This window comes from Haemaphysalis longicornis, unplaced genomic scaffold (genome assembly GCF_048455015.1).
Source record: "Haemaphysalis longicornis isolate Haplotype H1 unplaced genomic scaffold, Haemaphysalis longicornis Haplotype H1 scaffold_8, whole genome shotgun sequence".
NCBI lineage: Eukaryota > Metazoa > Arthropoda > Arachnida > Ixodida > Ixodidae > Haemaphysalis > Haemaphysalis longicornis.
This window is the reverse complement of record NW_027526445.1, coordinates 112,034,879-112,049,742: the sequence shown is the minus strand read 5'-3', so window position 1 is coordinate 112,049,742 and position 14,864 is coordinate 112,034,879. Positions and strand designations below refer to the sequence as shown.

At 47.9% G+C, this 14,864-nt stretch overlaps 1 protein-coding gene across 1 annotated transcript in view; it reads right to left on the bottom strand.

Moving 5' to 3' along the window:
- The window catches only part of LOC144149748 (uncharacterized), a 371,422-nt gene that overhangs the window by 33,505 nt on the left and 323,053 nt on the right, over positions 1-14,864 (bottom strand). The window lies entirely within an intron of this gene.

Here is a 14,864-nt window from a genome sequence, read left to right as displayed (position 1 = left end):
ACCTCCTTTATTTGTCGGAAGTTCGTTATAAATTAACCATTGTTGTCGGGATAGAACAGTCCTTTTAAACAACCACATTGGTACTATTTTGTTTTCACGAAGAGATAGCTTGAAAAGAATGCACGCACTATTTCTACACTCCCAAATGGGAAATTTGTGCGCAACGCTAGCTGCAGTCTTCTCGGTCACGGCGCATATCTGCTGCGTCTCAGGAAGTGATCGTGTGATCAGCGAACGCATGGCGGTGCGCGCTATACTCTGCTGTTAGCACGCAACGCGTCGCCGCCGCCGAGCATGTTGTAAATCGTGTTTGAATCTCCCGCGCAAAGTCACGTTGCTGGGATTAGCCACGAAAGAGAACCAGAGAATATGTTGTTCCAAATCGGGTTTGAACCTCCCGCGCAAATGTCACGTGCTCGTTTGTGGAGGGGTGGGGCACGGAGAGGGCGCTCCTTGTGCGGCAACGCGTGAAACCCCAGTGAGGGGAAAGCAGTGAGAGAACCGTAGCCACGCGTGCCGCCCTCCTTCTCACCGTTCGCTAGACGCTCCTCTCCGTTTTCGTTCTTCCATCGCTGCTGCGTTCGGTCACTCGGTTACGAGGACCCGCTACGTCGCGAGGCCCAGATAACGGCTACCAGAGGGCCGCGCCCGAAAACGAAATAATAAGCGCCCCTCAACATGCAAGAAAATAAAGTAGCAAAAGTTAAGCGGCAGGCTCCCCTCTAAAAAAAACGTCCAATACGTGCGAAAGGCTGCTACAGGAAAACAGACAAATTTTCTCTATTTGACAATAACTAAATAAACAGCATAAATGATCGAATGGGTGAATACATTTATTGGACGTAGAAGACGGAGTAAGCCTTATGTTGTTAGAGGGAGTGCTAAGGAACTGCGTGAGGGCAAAAGTAATTTTCGCAGTCTACTACACCAAGCGAGAGTTGCACAATATGTGCAAATTCCCTGTGAACTAGGCAATTTCAGAAAGTAAATAAAACTCGGCGTAATGTTAGTGTCGTCTTAGCGGGTAATTGTCGTATAGTTTGTTTCGGGATAATTTCAATAAAGATGAAGGAAGCTCACACCAACGCGTAAGACTTGAAGGTGGCGAAGCTCTATGTAGCCTTCGCGACCATCACGACGGTTCAAGTCCACGACTGTATAGCCGATTTGCTTCTTCTTCGCTGCCGCAACGACCTTTACTCCATCATTGTTGCTATAAATGTGAGCGTCCCTCAATTTTTGGGAGTTACTATCATTGGGCATCACCTTGCAGGGGCGTACGGCATAACCTGTCTTCCTCGTTCCGAGCAATTGAGTGTTGCCACGATAACGTTGAACGCTGGAATTCTTTTTTTCTTTTTCGCAGTGTCTAGAGTGCCGTCCGACGGCACTCTAGCTGATCTCTGCACCCAAGGCTAGAGTGCCGTCCGACGACATTCGAATAGTTAAGACTAAAGACTTGTATTACAGCTTACCTTATGGCCGACTGTTGGAGTTTATAGAGCATCGACATTTATGGGATGCTCAAGTTTCAAAATTTTGTTGGTTTGACAGTGGAGGGGTTTATCGAACTGTTTTCACTTTATTTAAAGTCAACTTTCATGGATTGGTGTGACAGCATTTATCTGCCAGCAAGCAAAATGTGCATTGGGTCCTGTGTGGCTCCAGTTCTCATTGAGGTATTCTTCGGAGGTTTTGACAGACTAACAGGCTATTTGAACCGCTACAGCAAAGCTAGAACAAAGCTACGTTTGTTCGCTTTGTGCACGACTACCTTGTGTTTAGAGGTGCTGTTGCCTATCAACCAAGTTGTTCTGCCACACTCAGTGCTTTCCCTCAGCATTTGCAGCCGCTCAGTTTAACCCGTGAACTTCTCCCGGACAAGACAATAAAATGCATAGACCTAAAACAACGATTCTATGATGGCTGTCCGTGTTGGCAGTACGAGCCTCGAGCATGCCAACCGTTACTTCCTTTCTCGTCTGGACACTCGAAGATTGTAAAGCGGGGTGTCGCTAACTTGTGTTTTCTAAACAGCCCCAGGAAATCTTGTCCCCGCAACACGGCAGAAAGCCTGGACTTAACTGACCTAAGCCCGGTTCCCGAGCATCTCTTGATAACAGTTGTGCGCATGACATTCTGAAAGGATGTAAGGAGGGAATCCGTGTACGGCAACAGAAAGAAGACAAGAGAAAACAAAAACACTCCCTCATTCCTTACAAGCATGGTGTCCTACACGCTTATAAAGATTGATGGAAAAGCTGATAAAGTTGAACATGTTCAGGCTGCAACACGCCCTGATAAGGTTGAAAATTTTCAGTCTGCAACACGTACACTCGACGCTCATCAATTACACTCCTGTAGGACCACTAAAAGGTGGTCGAGCTAAGCGGAAAAAAGAATAACTATTGGCAAACTACAACGCAGAGTTTCTGGAATGGGACCTCTAAATTTGATTAGGCAAAGTGGTGAGCTAAAAGTTACTATACTAAGAAGCAGCTGTACTAATGTGGAATAAACTGAGCAATTACAGGTGTTGTTTTGTTTTTCTTTCCAGGCTATTCTTTCAGTGGGCAAGATGTCAGAAAATGTGTCGCAGGGATTTTGGAACCCTCCCGTGCAGTTGGCGTAGATGCAATGTGGCCCTCACACAGACATAGGAGCTGGAAGCTACGGCATGACCTTGTCCTCAGAAACGGTGTCATTTGACATTGCATGAGAATCTAGGACGGTACAGACTGAAAAGAAGTTTGTGTACACTGCAGCCTTTGTTGAAACTGAAAAAAGAAATGTAAAATCACTGTGGCCTATTTGATGTCCTACAACGGCACAAGTCTCAAGCTATTACAGTGAATTGATTTACTTTGTGCAGAGGCCGTTGTGATTAATTCCCCAAGGTTTTGCCCGCCTCCCAACAAGAAGGCTGGTAACATCTGCAAAACAGCTTACACAATTCCTGCCTGGTCTGGTCATGCCTTACTTGTGACTTCCCAGCATTTGTGTATAATTACAAAATAAAGAAGCCCTCAACTCAACTTGTAAGGAAAGCAAAAGTTGTTTAACACACGTCTTTAACACGTTTTTTTAACAAGAATAACTGTTTCTTGCGTGTTCAAGATCTCAGGCAGATTGACTTTTGTTTGACTGCACTTTAAAATGTTTTAAATGATACTGCTCCCCTCTCTCGAGAAAAGTTTGTGTGCTGCTCATATTGTGCATCAAAAGCAGTCAACTGTTTCCACTGCCTTTCTGACATGCACCTGCTCAGTATGGAGGTTATGAAAATTCAATGTAACTCTGTCTGCAGTACATAGTGCCCCTAAAGGCGTTTCTGTGTTCTGTTCTGGCTTTATTCCATACTGCTCAGCAAAAGTTGCCAATTTGAATGAACCATTTTTTGTCATAAACATTGTTTTTCATGGACCACTGATATTGAACAAGACTACACAACCACACAAATACACGAGTGGCTGGCTGTTGCGGCAAATCTCAAAGAACAACTGGAACTGGACACCCACACCATGAAAGCTTTCAGCGGCTGCCTCGACCTAGGCCTCTGATCTGTTTCTGCTATCCTGTGACTGATAAAGTTTCTGTGTATCTGTGGCTGACATTACTAATCCATGTGAGAAGAGTAGTCAGGGAAAAGGGAAATAACTTATAACATATGTACTCTGTTTACAAAAAAGTAATGTCTAAAATTAGTGATAAGTGAATTACAGCTGGGAAATTTAGGTAGACTATTCCAATGAAAACAGTGTGTCATCATTGTTTACGGTTGCTTCCCTGCTTCAAAAAAGTAAATTTACCTTTTAATTCAAAATCTACTTGAATAAAAATTACCTATTGTCTATTTTCAATAACATGAGTGCCAGTGTGACTTCCTCGGTGAAAGTTTGAATTGAAACATCTTTAGGGTCACCATTGCAAGGCACGTTTTTCATTGAAAGCTGTTCTTACAAGCTGACAGCCAAATTAATTTATTTACAGTATACCACCATTATAACGAGGCCTTTTGAACAACAAACTGGCTTCACCATAGGTGACACTTCAAAAGCAGATACATGTACGCTGCGGTAAGGACTATAAAACACCTCAAAAGATTTCTTATGAGGCTTTTTTCAGACGATTGCTTTATTAAATGTCATGCTGTCTAGTGATACATCTGCAAGCATGTTGCACGTTGTGAGAGCTGGCATATCAAAAAATGCATGACCTAACACCTACGCACACCTAAGAAGCACACGGCCGACAGAAAAAATTTTGGTGAGCTCCAGTTCAGGTGAGAGTTCAGGTGAGTATAACTTGACAATTTTTGAACGGTTGTGCTTTGTGGAGAGAACGTTTAAGCTCTTCTGTTACCTTTGCAAGACTGATGAATACAGCCTTCCCCATTTAGTCTGTAAAACCCAGGTGGAACGTCTGAAATAAATTCAGACAATTCAGAAAGGGAACTATTCTTGTAGGGTGAGTAATGCAATATTTCATTGCACTTACGGAGATATAAATAGCTTGAGAAATGAAGCACTGGTACAGTAACTTCTATTTATTTCCGTGAAGATAAAAAAAAACACGAACGGTCTTCAATCAGCTTGCACAACATTTTAATGCATGCAAAACAATATCCACAACTTACAAAACTGAATATGAAAAGGGAAAAAAATTAACCCAGCTATTAGTCATAAACGGTGAAAATATTCGTGCACATGCATGCGCCGTCGGCGACGATCAAGGCTCACCAAACGTAAAAACTTGGTATTCAAGTTCGTCTATTTGACAAGGCGCTTTTACAATATACGTAGTGCTGGGTCACGGTTTATAACAAAAGGTAGCATGAAAACCTGTTCCTCAAACTATTCATTCCTTATCTAACAAGTGAACGGACGCTTGGGCATGCAATGTCACGACGAGGCAATCGACAGGTTAAGCGACAAACTTCGTTAAGTGTTGTTGCGATCATTACCAACACGGCCCAAATATTTCGTGCGCGTTGAACAAGCCTTGTTAGGGGCTAAATAAGCTACGTGACCCTGAGCACTTGTTAAACGCTGGGGAAAAAATGCTGAACAACACCGCTACATTACCGAGTAACAGCAACTTCTTTGGCACAAACCAGGCGCTTTTCTTGCAGTAACAGCTGACCGCCGCCAGAGCTGGTGCGGTCGCCCGATTTTCAAAGCCGGTCGCGCGGATACATGCTGTTACTTCGACATGCCCATGTCCACACGCAAATGATTTTATGATTTTTTTCTTCGCAACTCCCCAATTTAATAACCTGCTCCGAGACAGCCGACAAAACATTTTCAACGGCAGCCCCACAGTCTGTCGACGCGTAAATTAAGCCTACGGAACACTTCGGCCGACAATGAGCTTGCGCTAATACTAAATACCATTTACAGCGGCCGGTAACACTCTGCACGCATACGCCAGTAGCCTAAGCGTTGACTATTAACGACAGGGATTGCTTATCGGCGTGAAAATAGCTTTCCACTGCCTTGTTTTCTTACATGACCGATCGAGCTTCCTCACACACCCGGGCGCCGCCATGTTTACGCTGCCCTCCTCCGCGGAACCCTCCCCTGGAGCCCTCAGCGGCGACTCCCATGCTTCCTCTATGGGCGCGGCGTAAATATGGCGGAACCGACGATTTTTAATGACGTTGTGCGTAAATATGGCGGTGGGACAACAATTTTTCGTGATGTACTTCGTAATCGTTACGTCACAGCATGACAGGCTCCTCCCCCTGACCGAACTCTAGAAGGCTCTGCTGAAAACTAACCCGGGGCGACGCTCTTCCTCTGTGAAACCGCGTCCCAGCGTCGTGAAGAGACGCGGACGCCGAGGAACGCCGGCAACGCAGCAACCGGCACCAGCAACGCCGTCGACGCAGCAGCCACTTCCTGTATCCACGGTGGAGGAGGGCAGCGTCTAGCGAAACGCGGACGCGAAAGGGCGAGCACCATGCCGGTGGTCTCTAATATTTAAAGGGAGGCGAAATGGAAGGGTTCCTGAATGGAGCAACATTAAACGTCCGGGGTCTGGCTTCAAAGAGAAGCCAGACCCCGGACGTTTAATGTTGCTCCATTCCGGGACCCTTCCATTTAAGCCAGACCCCGGACATGGACAAAAACGCACGCGACCGGCATTTCTAAAAGACTCACGAAAACAGCCCGGTAGCTGGCCATGCGTGACAGCGCACAGTCGAGGGTGAAAGCTGCGCGCGGCTTTATCGGTGCTCAGCAGCTGTGTTTTGCTCAATGATGTGTTAAACTCGCCATAAAATATCTGGTTTGACTGATATGAGGTTTCACGCGCCGACACTAAACAGGCGATGAGCCGCGCCTTAGTAGAGGGCTCCGGATTAATTTTGACCACCTGGTAATCTAATTAACGTGCGCCGAAATCTCGAACACACAAGCATTTTCGCTTCTCGCCTCCACACAAACACACACACACACACACAAAAATCGGATGCCGCGGCCTGGAATCGAACCCGCGTCCTTGGGCTCAATTCTTAGGCTCAGCAGCACAACACTGCAGCCACCGTGGTGGGTGCCTAAAATAACTAATTCACACTATAAGATCAGACAATCGGCATACCAATTGCATGAGCGACACGCCTGCAGGGGCTGGTGCGAACCGTTGAGCCCTGACTGGTATACCGCAAGGATGTTCCAAGAGCGTATTCGCAGAATGGCGAAGTTGGTTTCGTACATCAGAGCTTAAAACACGCTATTATTTGGGTGACATTTACACGGATCTAAGTTGATTTACACTGGAGGTAGTGATTTTTCAGAGCACGTGACTGTCGTGCCTATATAATTTGATTGACTTTCATCTAGGTGTGGCACAGCGACGCTTCATTGTGCACGTTCTCAAATTTCTCGGGGACTGGACTTCACGGAAACGAGGCGATAGCCAACAAAAGCGACCCCTTGTAAGTACAATCTGTCCTCAAGAAACTCATGTGTCAGATGCACGCCGCCAAGAAATTTTTGCTTGTATAAGTCCCAGATAACGTAAAACATCCTGAGGACGTCCTCAAATGGTCCAAACGTCCTGGATCCTATACTGGGCGTTCACGGGACATCCACAGGATTAGATATTATAAATGATCCCTCAATGGTCCATGCTAGAGCTTATTTTGGATCACAATGGATTGCGAATGATCCCTAAATGATCCGTTGTATTACATCTTTTGGATCACAATCCACATGGACGTTTGACGCTGCTGTTACCCAAAGTTACTGGATATATTGAGTAACTCTGGCTGTTACCGTGAAGGAAAAGCTATTACACTCGTATCCCTGATGGGAGCTAAGAGCGCTAAAAGTGCTGTGCCTGCGAGGCCGCAAGAAGCAGAGTTGCAATACCACTGTAGTTGCAAGACAAGCAAGAAATCTAAGCCGGAAAGACTGCAACGAAGTCAAGCCAAGCCATGCCATGGTCTTCGTTGGGTAGCCAACATGGCGACAAACATCAAAGTGCGGTTGGTGTGTGTGTATGTTTGGGAAGAAGACGGCTAGAAACAAGCGGTTTGTAGCGTTATTTCACATCAGACGCGTGTGCATCGCGTCATCGAGAAGTGTTGGAGATGTGTCTAACGCCTGCATAACTTTGGCACGTAGGAACCAGGCCGCCGCGCGACCCATCTTGGACCCGTCACCTCGCCGCTTCGGACATCTTTGCTCCTTCTGCTATGCTGTGTAACGAACGCCTGGCATTGAAGAAAGCGTGCGCATCACGTTATCAAGAAGTGTTGGCGATGTGTCTAGCGTCCGCCTAACATTTACAAATATGATCCGGGCCGCCGCCCGACCCATCTTAAACCCATCACCTAGCCGCTTCGGACTCCTTTGTTCATCCTCAAGGGAATGCCTCACGACGAAGAGATTACATTCTAATCGCGTGTTGCGGAAGGGTGAATGCCGTTTTGAAGTTGCATCACAATGGAAATGGTGTTCAATCGGCCATTAATTAATTAATTAATTTATTTATTTATTATACCCTCAGGGCCAAATGGCATTACAGAGGGGAGTGGTTTACATTGGAAGACATGGTACATGGTGAAACAGAAGGAAACAAACTACAATGTTTGCATGATTACAATCAAAATGTCAGCGTGCTAAGATCAAAATACATGGATTGATTGTAGGGTTTAACGCGCCAACGCAACGCAGGCGATGCGGCGCGCCGTAGTGGAGGGCTCCGGATTAATTTTGACCACATGGGGATCTTTAACGTGCGCCGAAATCTCGTACACACGGGCGTTTTTGCTTTTCGCCTCCATCAGAAAAGCGGCCGCCGCAGCCGGGAATCGAGCCCGCGACCTCGGGCTCAGCAGCGCAACGCCTTAGCCATTGGGCCACCGCGGCGGGTGGCCATTAATGCACTCGATGTGTACCTATGACTGGACCGTATAGGTGTGACTAGCTTTTTTGATTGCATGTTCCAGCTATCCCACTGAACACAAAACGTCTTATAGATGTCTACCATGGTCTTGCAAGGTCTTAGACATCTTGCGCTATGCGAGTTAGCTATAAGACGTCTATTTTTTATGTCTCAAAGATGTCTTAAGAGTGATATCTACAGGACACCTCTGCAAGATCTCCGACGTCTTGAGCTCCGTGAGATGTTGATAAGTCATCTTTACTAAGATGACTAGAAGACATACGAACCTCAATGTGTACAAGACATTCCCAAGCAGCAGAAATCGCCAAGCCCAAGCCCGGCAAATCATCAGTGGCCAATGTGTCCGAGCTTGGCAATACCTCGGCCGCCATTATTGGCTGGCGCTTGGGAAAGGTGACAAGCCAACAATTGGCCAAGCTCTGGAAGGTCAATATTGGACAACGCTTGGCAAAGTATGTTGCCATGATAATGCCTATGGGTGCACCCCGTGAGTTCTCATGCACATTTTACAGCAAAGCTGTAAATGGCTAGGATCCAGCAGATCGTATCCGGTCCCAGAGCGATGTAGACAGGAATCGCTAGCGAGCGTTACACCACGTTGCGGCGCCCACTCAAATCCCCGGAATCGTAAAACTGCGGGCCACACCCCCGGGACATGGAAAAAATCATACAAAATAAAAAGGTCCTAGGGCCTTCATAGAGCATGCGCCGTGATTACCATACCCGCGCTATAATAAATTTCTACCCACGATTCCTGTGTGTTTTGTAGCGTAAGCTACGCTGGCCGAGGTTGAGCAGTTTCGCGTGTGCCGTGAAGGTATGGTGGCCGTTCTGCGCAAGCGCGAGGGGCATAGGAATGCATTGGATTGGCTTGGCTTGGGTTGGGTTGGGTTGGGTTGGGTTGGATTGGATTACAGTGGATTGTGTTGCGTCATAGCCGCGGCAGACGCACTGCCAGGTGTGCGCCTCAATAGAGTTTATGCGAAATTGCTTGGTGATCTAGCAACACTGATATAAACGAGACCTTCGGCCATATTGGTACGGTCGCCGATCGGGAAGTCTCGTATTGTTTAATGTGGAAGAGTAGGTGACGGTAACGCTGTATGGCTCAAACTGGACGGCATTTTCCGGCTCCCAACCGCGGATTGTGGACGAAGGACTTGTCTGCGCTGCCGACTGTGCCTGATGACTCATACCACCGGGGTGCCGCGCCAAAGACCCATCCGAACGGCAGCGGAGCAGGGCATGCCGCCTAGCCACCGAGGCGCATTGCTCGCCTTCATCGGTGCGGACAAACACGTGCGACTCGCAGTAAGTAAATCCTTCTTTGTTTTTTTACTTGACGCGAGTTGACCGGTATGAGCATTTGTATAGCACTTTGTTCACCGTTGTTTACCATGCAAATGAGTAGCGGCGACCCTGTTGCAGTAACCCTGAAAGAGGAAAGCGACAATCGCCAGACCGTACCGCTAGTGGGTGGATTAGGTATTTTCAAATGCTGCACATCGAATTTACGGAATGAATTTTGGTGAAGATGTTTACGGAAAGGTTGCGGCGGTTTTCCGTGATAGTCGTCCGCCCGCGCGTTTGCCGCAAAGCAATCGCGCTTTGCGGTGAAGTCAACTACAAAAGCGCACATACGCCTTGAATTTTCTTTTTTTGTGTGTTTTCATTATTTATTGCGCATGTTCTGTCGCAAAAAAATCTGTTTGTGTGTCTTTCTTCTCCTTTTTTGGCGATGGGGTGATTGTGTTTGTTTCTAAAGCGCATGTTTTTGGTGTGCACGAATAGATAATACAGTAAAACCTCGTTAACTCGAACTCACTGAACTAGAAGATTTTTTTTTTAATTCGATGGGTCATCGGTATAGCCAGAATGTTTACCTGTTTATCTCGAAAGGTTCTGGAAGTGAGTTCAAAATAATCATATTATTGCTTGCGTAAGTTATGACGAACACGATTATGCGGGTACTGGTATCATTACCCACTGTGAGGTTTTTAAATGTTAAACTTCCTTCTCTTGAAAATGCATTAACAAAGCATGCAGAGATACTTGCACGCTCGAACTTGACAAACAATTTTTACATCATTGCTGTTTGAGGTGTAGATTATTGCCCTTGCAGCAGTATTAAGCAAGACACAAAATCTGGTCATTTTGAGGCTGTTCCTTGCGGACACTGTTTTCTGCTCGGTCCCTTTACCATAAACTGTTGCGGACTAGCCCTGTTCTTCCCTGAGTGATATTTACTGTTACTCTCTCTGTTCTTGCAGGTTGGGCCTCATCCATGTGGTCAGCAGCTGCTTTCGCTCCCAGAAGTAAAGTGCCGTCCCTATGTTGTGTGCCTCACCTTTGAGACGGACAGTGGGGCGATTGTGGAGGCAGCGTGCGAGTGCCCGGCGGGTTTCAGTGGAGCATGGAGTCACATCCTGGCTGCTGTGCCCCTACTCGCCCTCTTGCAAGCCGTAGGTTTTAAGAGGCGCCACCGGAGCTTGCGTGCACTGAGCTGCCACAACAGTGGGGACGTCCGAGACAGCAGGGCATCAAGCCAGCGAGTGTCCAATACATTGACTGGAGAAGCCCGCGAGAAAATGGCCCCTCCCTTCCCTTGCCAATGCGTCTGTTCGATGCACGTCGAGTACAGGAGCAATGCGAGCAGCAACAAAGTGCCCCCCCCCAGTGACAGAAACAAGGACTGGCATGGAACCTGAAGGGTCACCTATGAGCTACCAGTAAGCATTCATGCCACATTTCGCTGTATTCATCTCGCGAGCACGCAGAGGCTGGGCAACGTCATGTTTACTACACCGCGGCATGCAGGGGTGCGCGAATGCTTCCCTTTGTTCCATTTATATCCACAGTTTGCTATACTGTACGCGCAATAAATCAGCGAAGTAGTTTAAATTACTGGGATTTTCACTGTGGACAGAAAAAATGCAAAAGCACTCAAGCTGATGCGCGGCGGCCTGATGCAACTCTGGCCGTTTTATTTTTCTTTTTTTGAATAAAACGTGAAAATTGTCTCAGCTACCTACATCAATGGCCACTATCATTACGTCGGAGGCATGCATGCAGCATGTGACGAACTAGAGGAGTGAGTGTGTATTTTAGTCGCGAAATATTCGACAGTAAATACATCGTGGCTGAAATGACAATGGGCACCAAGTTAACTTGACGTAACAAACCTTTCAGCTCGGAAAATCGGGAACCAAGTGCAAAAGCTCGAATTTTCCACCGTTAGATCATCATAAAACAGTGTACGCCACTTCTGCAACGACGCGCGGCTAAATGCAACGTAAAAGAAACCAACAACACACACCCATATCGTGCGCGCCCGCCACAGAGGAAATTTTCAACCGCGCCGTGACGGCGTAGTGCGGCAAGAAAAGTTTGTTTACAGCCCTAGGTAAGAAAAGGCTCGTGTAGGGGCTAAGCGGTACCATTTACCAATGAAGTGAAGCGGGCGCAGAGCCACAGGGACGAGTAAAGAAACGGCCTAATTTTGGCAACGTGTGGTACTGTTTTCCCGGTCGAGCGCCGCTGTCAGTCGCATGAATAGGTGGCGCACGCTCAGGCTTCGTTGAGAATTCAAAGGCTGGACCCCAGAACTCCAACGCAGCTGTATTTTTCGTCCGGACAGCGACTACGGATTCCCGCGCTTAGCGAACCAACGACAAATATTCGCTCCCAGCGCACCGCGCCCAGCGTGTCACAAAGATTGCTCGCGCCGGCATAGTTCGCATCAGAAAGTTCGTTCAGAAGCGTGGAACTTCAATTATCTTTTCTCAATTTGGACCGGTATTTCCGCATTGCGTGCACTGCGGCACGAAGCAATGCTCCGGCATTGTAGTCCACCACCAAGAGCGGTCAATGCCCGCCTTCTATGTTTTGCTACTTGGTTTCGGTTTCAAACGACCGTACCAAAATGGCGGACCTAGTTACCGGAGTCGACGTGAGATGGCGGGGCGCATTTTGCATAGGGTCTATTGCGCAGTAGCCAAGTCTGACCCTGCGTCGGAGCCGCTTGATAGCCGTTTCACGTGGCTCGTGAAGAGCCGTGCTGAGCATGCGCGAGGAGCAGTGACTCGACAGGACTGGACTTTCAGTTAATAACCAGGAACAATGCTCAATCGCAAATTACAAACAAACGTGTTTTGCTTCGTGCACCCCTTGGACTACGACCCAGTCAAACCTCACGTTGAGGCTCGGCACCGCAGCTTTGCTGGCCATCCCTCTAAACGGAGTGGAAGGGCTCTGAATTTTTTTGGCTTTGTGACCAGACTTTATGACCAATGCCTTTTTTATGGGATGCCTCGCAGCCCGATTTCTGCTTTATACATGCCATTATACAGGAATTTATTGAACGTTACTTATTTATTTATTTGAGCACTCGTTAAATAATTTCCTGTACAATGGCATCTATAAAACAGAAATCGGACAGCGAGGCACAATAAACAAACTGCATCAACTTTGCAATGCAATTACGGGACTTGCAAAACAATTGAGAGACAACTCACCGGGTCCCTCTGTGTAGTTTTTTTATTATGCACATCAAATTTACAACAGGAAACCTGGCTTAACAGTGGCGAGAATACGAACATAAACACAAAATCAAACAGAAACACAATAGTCGAGAAAAAAATAAAAGAAAAGCGCAGCTCATGTAGCGCCAACCGATTATGCTTCGTTTAACGGCCTGAGATGCCTACCAGTAAGACAGCTACGCCGCAGTGCCAGCCGCAGGATGGCACGAAGGCGACAGCTGTCTTTCAACAAGCCCACAGTAAGACAGCTACGCCGCAGTGCCAGCCGCAGGATGGCACGAAGGCGACAGCTGTCTTTCAACAAGCCCACAGTAAGACAGCTACGCCGCAGTGCCAGCCGCAGGATGGCACGAAGGCGACAGCTGTCTTTCAACAAGCCCACAGTAAGACAGCTACGCCGCAGTGCCAGCCGCAGGATGGCACGAAGGCGACAGCTGTCTTTCAACAAGCCCACAGTAAGACAGCTACGCCGCGGTGCCAGCCGCAGGATGGCACGAAGGCGACAGCTGTCTTTCAACAAGCCCACAGTAAGACAGCTACGCCGCAGTGCCAGCCGCAGGATGGCACGAAGGCGACAGCTGTCTTTCAACAAGCCCACAGTAAGACAGCTACGCCGCAGTGCCAGCCGCAGGATGGCCCGAAGGCGACAGCTGTCTTTCAACAAGCCCACAGTAAGACAGCTACGCCGCAGTGCCAGCCGCAGGATGGCACGAAGGCGACAGCTGTCTTTCAACAAGCCCACAGTAAGACAGCTACGCCGCAGTGCCAGCCGCAGGATGGCACGAAGGCGACAGCTGTCTTTCAACAAGCCCACAGTAAGACAGCTACGCCGCAGTGCCAGCCGCAGGATGGCTTGTAGTTGTAGTTGTAGTTGTAGTTGTAGTTGTAGTTGTCCTTCCGGAGCATCACCAGGGCACGGCTCACCAGCTCGACATGAATGTGAGGAGCACCGTTCACCGTTCTTCGCTCTCCCAGTTGCAATTCCAGAGGTCTGCCAGAGCAGCAGCCACATGTGGTGGCGCTCGCACCTACACCACCCAGAAAACGAAGTGAGGACTGGTCCTACCACTTTTCAGACATCACGACGCCCGCTTCTTTGAACCAAGATAACGTGAGGCTTGGAATTCTGATGGAGCCCTGCAACAACTCCAAGGTGCCGGTGAAAGACCACATTCCGCTTACCGCGACGGGTAACGTGAACTACCCCAGGAAGAGAATCTTGTGCCGACCAGACGGCAAAAAGACGACCGAGAACAACATCTTGGGAAACTCATCCGCAAACGTTTATGAAAAATCATTGAGGATCAGGACATCGTTTCGGCTATAAATGATGAGGCCGAAGCCAGCCGCGAGGTAGCGTCAAACGCCCGAACGAAAGATGAAAAACATGACGAACATAAGGATACACCTGCTACAGACAAGGATGCTCTTGCGACAATTACCGATACCGACAACAAAAATCTTGAAGGCAAGCACGTGGACAAAAGACGGACTTACGCATAAATGAAAACGAGAACCAAATGACCATGAGAGGGAGGAATACCTTCAAACAAACGGACTGCATTGACAGCAGAACGCGCCGCTTAGAAACACCGGAGAGGATTTTTCTGGAATACGCAGTGAAGAATTCCTCGTCAATGGAAACAAGCTTTGCTCTAGCCAGAAAGAAAGAGAACCGAACCACGAGACATAACCAACGGGAACAGACCTGCAACGGACTCTTCAGCCGTTCGTGGGTCAACTGTCGAGACAGAGCCAGGGGCCCACGCAAACAGCTCGGTGGTGCACCTCTTTGCAGTGTGGCCGAGTGTAGAGACATGAAACGGCCGCCTAGTGGAAGCGAAGGAAGAAGCGGGGATCGCGTCCTGGGGGAGAACAACATGGCGTCTTGAGAATCTGACGTAGTGTTAT